At 37.0% G+C, this 6,667-nt stretch overlaps 1 pseudogene; it reads left to right on the top strand.

Annotated features, from left to right (window-relative positions):
* Positions 1-1,888: 1,888 nt before the first annotated feature.
* On the top strand, positions 1,889-2,525 carry LOC112018375 (osmotin-like protein; annotated as a pseudogene).
* The last annotated feature ends 4,142 nt before the right edge of the window (positions 2,526-6,667 follow it).

Here is a 6,667-nt window from a genome sequence, read left to right as displayed (position 1 = left end):
GTACAAGTTCACGTAAAAAACCAAGTGAATGGAGGCTAAAACTCATGAATATTGCTCAGAAAATGCTAAAGTTTCAGGCAGAAACTTCCTTATTTCTTATGAGGAAGACAAAGCAGAGAGAGAGAGAGAGACAGAGAGAGAGAGAAGAAGTGGAGAAGTCAAAAAGTAAAGGTAAGGATATGGAGAAAAAAATTGAAGAGAATAAGTAATAAAGAAAGAATAAAAAGAAAAAAGAATGATTATTTAAATGAAATAGTTGCTAAAATAAAGCTTTTGTTGGTGGATAAATTGTAAAACAAGATATTAAAATAAATAAAGTAACTTTTAAATTGTTAAAAGTTAAAAAAATATAGCTCGTGCCAATGTGGACGTGCTTTTAGCCAACAAAAACCTTCATTTTATTATTTTTACGCAAAATAATAAACTATAAAAATAAGTAATACCAAACCATCAACATAAAGTAATTTGACCCTAATTAACAAAGTAAGTTCACAAATGATGCTTAAATTTTATTCTTATAAGGATATTTATAAAGTGGGTAACTTGTACTCACTCCCCTACATATGTACATGTACATATGTAACTCATTTTGGTCTCTTCTTTCATGAGTCTAAAAGCATCAGCATACTAATGTAACTCATTTTTTTTATTGGTATGCACAGGAGGATTGGGTGTTGTGTAGGGTGTTCTACAAAAATAGAGAAGTTGCTGCCAAACCTAGCATGGGAAATTGCTATGATGACACGGGCTCTTCACCTCTCCCAGCATTAATGGACTCTTACATCAATAGTTCAACCTAAAGCCCATGCAGATCAGTATGAGCAAGTGCCCTGGTTTTTCATTTTCAACCAAAACCAAAACCACAACCAAACCAACCCATTTTTCACACACATGACCAACATGGAACCAAACCTACCCACCACCAAGATTAACACTGAAACCACTTTGAAGGGACTACCAACCAATATTGGAACGTATTTACACCCCTTCTCTTGTGACAACAAGGAACTAAAGGCTGTTCTGAGTCAACTCAGCAACATGGATAGCAATCATGAAAAGTATAGTTTACTAATTTGATCAGTGCCTAAAATATAAATCCACACAAAAGGGTGATGGGTCAAAATTAGAAGGAATTATAGTCAAAATATGTTAGACAAGTGATGCATGTATGACTTGGAGGCTTCATGCACGACATATAAGATATATCATTGTTCACTTAGCTATACAATCAACTACTTCACTGTATTCTCAGGAAAAAAAAAGGACGAACAAGCAAACACTGATGAAATCCCACAAATTTTTTAGGCGAAAAGCACATTTTCGTCCCTACATTTTCACGCGATTTTTATTTTGGTCCATAAATTTTTTTTTTAATGCTTTTAGTCCCTATCTTGGAAAACGCGTCTCGTTTTTGTCCCTGCCATTACATTAGAAACGGAAATTGCATAGGTGGCAAACGGAAGATGACGTGGCCATTAAAATAATAATAAAAAATATTATTTGACATTAAAAAATGCCACGTCAGCACCTAAATTAAAAAAAATTAATTTATTAATTTTAACTAAAGAAAAAAAATTAAAAACTAAAAAAAAATTAAAAACAGAAAATGAGAAAACAACAAACCAAATTTACATACTTTTCTTTTCGTTAATTTTTTGGAAGAACATGTTCATGTTCTTTGTGATCTTTCCCAGAACATGATTTTACATGTTCTTTGGAAGAACTTGTTTTATTTTCTTTTCTTTGTCTTTCTTGTATTTTCTTTACAACCAAACACACTAAAATTCAAAACACAAACTCAGATTTAAGAACACAAACCCAGAAATTAAAAAAAAAACCCAACCAAACCCTTCACTCTATCCATCACTCTCTCTCTCTCTCTCTCACACACACACACAGAGCTTCTGAAAATGGCTTCCAGTTCCTTTGTCTTTCTCACTGCCACATTTCTTATCCTGTGCACCCTCAGCAAAGCCACGAAACCAGGCCTCGTTCTAACCCTCGTTAACAACTGCCCCTTCACCGTCTGGCCATCCATCCAGCCCGACTCCAGCAACCCCGTCCTCGAGCGCGGCGGCTTCGCTCTCAACACTCGCACCCATCGCTCCTTCCCCGCCCCGACTCAACACTGGTAGGGTCGGATCTGGGCCCGTACCGGCTGCACCTACGCCAAAAATCGCTTCTCCTGCGCTACCGGCGACTGCGGCAACCGTCTCGAGTGCAACGGCTTGGGCGGCGCCACCCCAGCCACTTTAGCTCAGTTCAGTCTCCACAATGGCCACACTGACCTCTCCTCCTACGCTGTTAGCCTCGTTGACGGCTTTAACGTCCCCATGACTGTGACCCCACATCAGGGTAAAGGCCAGTGCCCTGTGGTTGGCTGCCGTGCCAATCTGCTCGCCACCTGTCCTGACAAACTCCAGCTCCGATCACCGCCGGGTCACGGTCCAGTTGTTGCTTGTAAGAGTGGGTGTCAAGCGTTTGGTACCGATGAACTGTTTGTAGGTTATTTCTGCATTTTTTGAGTGTTTGATTTGCTGGGTTTTGGTGTTTTGATGATCGCTGACTTTTGTGTTTCCAAGTTGGAGTTGATTTTGTGTTTCTAATTTGGATTGGTGGGTTTCCAACTTGGAGATTGGTGTTGATTTTGTGAACAAAGAGGATGCAAATCTATTGATTTTGATTGGTGTGCGTTGGGTTCAAATTTCTGGGTTCAAAATTATGGGTTTGATTTCTGGGTTAGGTTTTTAGTTTCAATTTCAGATTATCGATTTGTTGATGTGATTATTGTTTGATTTGAGTTTTGAATTTTAGTGTGTTTGGTTGTAAAGAAAATACAAGAAAGACAAAGAAAAGAAAATAAAACAAGTTCTTCCAAAGAACATGTAAAATCATGTTCTGGGAAAGATCACAAAGAACATGAACATGTTCTTCCAAAAAATTAACGAAAAGAAAAGTATGTAAATTTGGTTTGTTGTTTTCTCATTTTCTGTTTTTAATTTTTTTTTAGTTTTTAATTTTTTTTTCTTTAGTTAAAATTAATAAATTAATTTTTTTTTTTTAATTTAGGTACTGACGTGGCATTTTTTAATGTCAAATAATATTTTTTATTATTATTTTAATGGCCACGTCATCTTCCATTTGCCACCTGTGCAATTTCCATTTCTAATGTAACGGCAGGGACAAAAACGAGACGCGTTTTCCAGGATAGGGACTAAAAGCGGTAAAAAAAAAATTTAGGGACCAAAATAAAAATCGCGTGAAAATGTAGGGACGAAAATGTGCTTTTCGCCAATTTTTTAACTACCAATTCATAGAAATGAAATTTATAATTTTGTAAAGATAAGTTCCAAAAGATAAGAATATTGATACATACCTATATTAGGTTTGCGTACGACCAATGTAATTGGCCAATCAACCAACGGCACCGTTTTCTAGTATAAAACCCAGAAAGCTGATCCAGAGCCAACTTGTTCAATTTCACCGACAAAATCAGAAGGGTACAAATTTAATCAGAATTGCCTTTGTTACTCCAAAGCAAAATCATATATAACCCCAAATTTGAAAAAATCAAATCAAAACCTAATGTTACCCAAATACCTAAATAAAAATCAATCAAACCAAATTAAATGAAAAAAAGAAAAACTTACCAGTGGCAGGGGTCTATTTTCTCCTCCTTCTCTATATCTGGATCACAAGCATCACTGTTAAAAAATGTAAAAGGATAACACTTAACACTAAATACAATTTTCATTTTTTTTAGGAACCCTAAACAGTTCAATTTCATAGAACTTAATTAATACTAAAATATTAAAAGAAAAAGAAAAAGAAAATGTTGCATTGCAATGCAAGTAACACGAGGCAGAGCGAGAGAGAGACAGAGTGAGAGAGAGAAGTCACCATTTCTTTCAAAAGAGTGTTGCCATCTTTAGTAAGCTTGATATCATCGGCTTCTCCAACAAGCCTGCAACAAAATCAGAGAGAATCAGAGAGATTTCCTTAGCCCTAATTTTTGAATCCAAATTTAGAACAAAATTAATTGGGAAAATTGAACATTTAAACCCAAAATCGAAACCCTAGATCGAAAATTGAAACCGTAAACCTAAAATCGAAACCCTAAACGAAAATTGAGGACCCTAAAACACAAAGCAAATCAAAAAATTTTAAAAACTTACTCTTACTCGGCCTTGCGACAGTGTCTTCAGTGAGATTGCGAGTTGGAGAGAGAGAGAGAGAGAGAGAGAGAGTGTGTGTGTGTGTGTGTGTTACTAATCGATGAGAAGGGAATGGAGAGAGTAGGGAAGACTGGAAGGATGACGGCGATTCGGAGAGGGTGGAAGAGAGGGAAGGAGTTTGAGATTGAGTTGAGAGGAAGGGGAATCGAAGGAAAGGGGATCGAGTTCAGAGGAAGGGGAATCGGAGGAAGGGGGGATCGAGTTGAGATAGAGTAGTCCGAGAGGTTTTTTTGAGATCGATCAAAAGGTTATGGTTTTTTTTTTCTTCTGTGTGGAGTTGTTTTTTTATTTATTATTATTATTATTTTTTTTTTTATACTTAATGTTGAAGCCGCGTTTAGTGGTTAAACGCAGCTCTAACCATAAACTGAGCTGCGTTTGGTAAACGCAGCTCCAAACATATTTGAAAAAGAAAAAAAAAATTTAAACCAAAGCCCCCAAAAAACGCAGCCTCACCCTGAAAAAAACGCGGCTCCAGGGAGGGCTATAGCCGGGTTTAGTAAACGCAGCTCAAAGGCTAACCTGGAGTTGTGTTTTTTAAAAACACAGCTCGAAGTCTAGCCTGGAGTCGCGTTTTTTAAAAATCCGGCTGAAACTCCAGCCTATAGCTGCGTTTTACAAAAATGCGGCTTAAAACCGCGTTTTTTGTAGTGGTTAGAAATGCATGTGCGCTGTAGCCAACACGTAATTGGCTAATTGGAAGCTAGTTTAATGTTGCCTGAGTTTTGGGGTTAGGTATGCAAATTTAAGTTAGACTAGCCTCAAAGTAAATTATTGCTTATCCAAAGTAATAAATAATGAAAATTTAAAATAAATAAATATGCGGCCAACAAGGGCTTGGCTGAGTGGGTAAGGCTCGGACGCTTCGTGCAACAGACTTAGGTTTGAGTCCTGCTGCCCGCAGGCTTTCATTGGTGGGTAAACTTAGTGGTGAGATGTACTCACAAAATGTGAGGTAACTCCCACACAAAGGGTACAGAACGGGTACCGACTACGGACTCCCTGACCGAGGCCACTGACTTTCTGCCCAGGGGTGTAATATGACCATAAAGACCCTCATTTTTCGCTTCTCAAAAAAAAAAAAAAAATATGCGCTATGGTAGAATCCAACATTGAATTTGACTTTTCACATTCTAATGTGAAGAGAAAGAAATTTACTAGAAAACCCTTACTCCATGTGACATAGGTATATAATGGAATAAGTCACTCGTAACCTTGTTATTTTTTGTCCAAGGTAACCAAAAAGATAAAAAGAAAAATAAGAAACTTAGATTTAGATATGGTAGAGTCTGCTAGATCTCTTATTTGACAATAAGAGATTTTACCATTTAAGCTAACTATAACCCACAACCTTGTTAAGTCTAACATAAAATAAAGAGATTAAATTTTATAAAGATATGATGTAAAACTCAAGTTTTACCTCTCTAATTTCAACATGCCACATTATCATATTACATATTAAAAAATAGACACAATCAAACTTAATCAAATCTAATAATACTCATTTGAAAATCCAACTTAATTATGAGTTTATTGAGATATTATTATGTGTGATAGAATATATTGAATTTAAGTAAAAAGCTTATGTGGTAATCTCTTATTGAATTTACACTCCCATCCTTACCAAATTTGTACTCTAAAATAAAATTTAAATATCTAAAACATTATAAAGTTACTGTTCAATATTAGATGAATTATTACCACATTATCCAACACGCCCACCCAAACACAGACTGAAATTAAAAACTATTTGGCAGCTCCTGTCATTCAAAGGTACGAGCAATATCTTGGCCTTCCCTCCTTGGTAGGTCGGGCAAAGAAACAATCCTTCAGTATGATCAAGGAGCGAATCTGGAAGAAGTTAAAGGGTTGGAAAGAAAAATTATTATCTCAAGCGGGTAGGGAGATTTTGATCAAGGCTGTGATCCAGGCGATTCCCACCTATTCTATGTCGTGTTTCAAAATGCCGAAAGGGCTTATCAAGGAAATTGAGGGCTTGATTAGGAAGTTTTGGTGGGGCTACCGCGGTGAGCAGAAACGAATTCACTGGGTCAGTTGGGAGAAGTTATGCCTCCCAAAAAGTGAAGGTGGAATGGGGTTTAGAGAATTAAGCAAATTTAACGATTCCCTCCTTGCCAAACAAGTATGGCGTCTGAAGAATAACGAAGATTCTTTGTTTCATCGGGTCTTCAAGGCAAAATTTTTTCCGAACTATTCAATTATGGAGGCTAATAGCTCAAGTAAAGGCTCATATGCATGGAAGAGCATTGCCCAGGCTAGACGGGTTATTGATCTGGGCTCGGTTTGGCGTGTTGGTGATGATAAGTCCATAAAAGTCAGAGGTGATAAATGGCTGCCAAGTCTTCTTAGTAGCTGTATTGTTTCCCCTCTCTCGGCTCTCAGCCCTGACTCTAATGTTTGTGAATTGATTG

The sequence above is a fragment of the Quercus suber genome, unplaced genomic scaffold (assembly GCF_002906115.3).
Source record: "Quercus suber isolate HL8 unplaced genomic scaffold, Cork oak 2.0 scaffold_35, whole genome shotgun sequence".
NCBI lineage: Eukaryota > Viridiplantae > Streptophyta > Magnoliopsida > Fagales > Fagaceae > Quercus > Quercus suber.
This window is presented reverse-complemented; position numbering and strand designations above follow the sequence as displayed.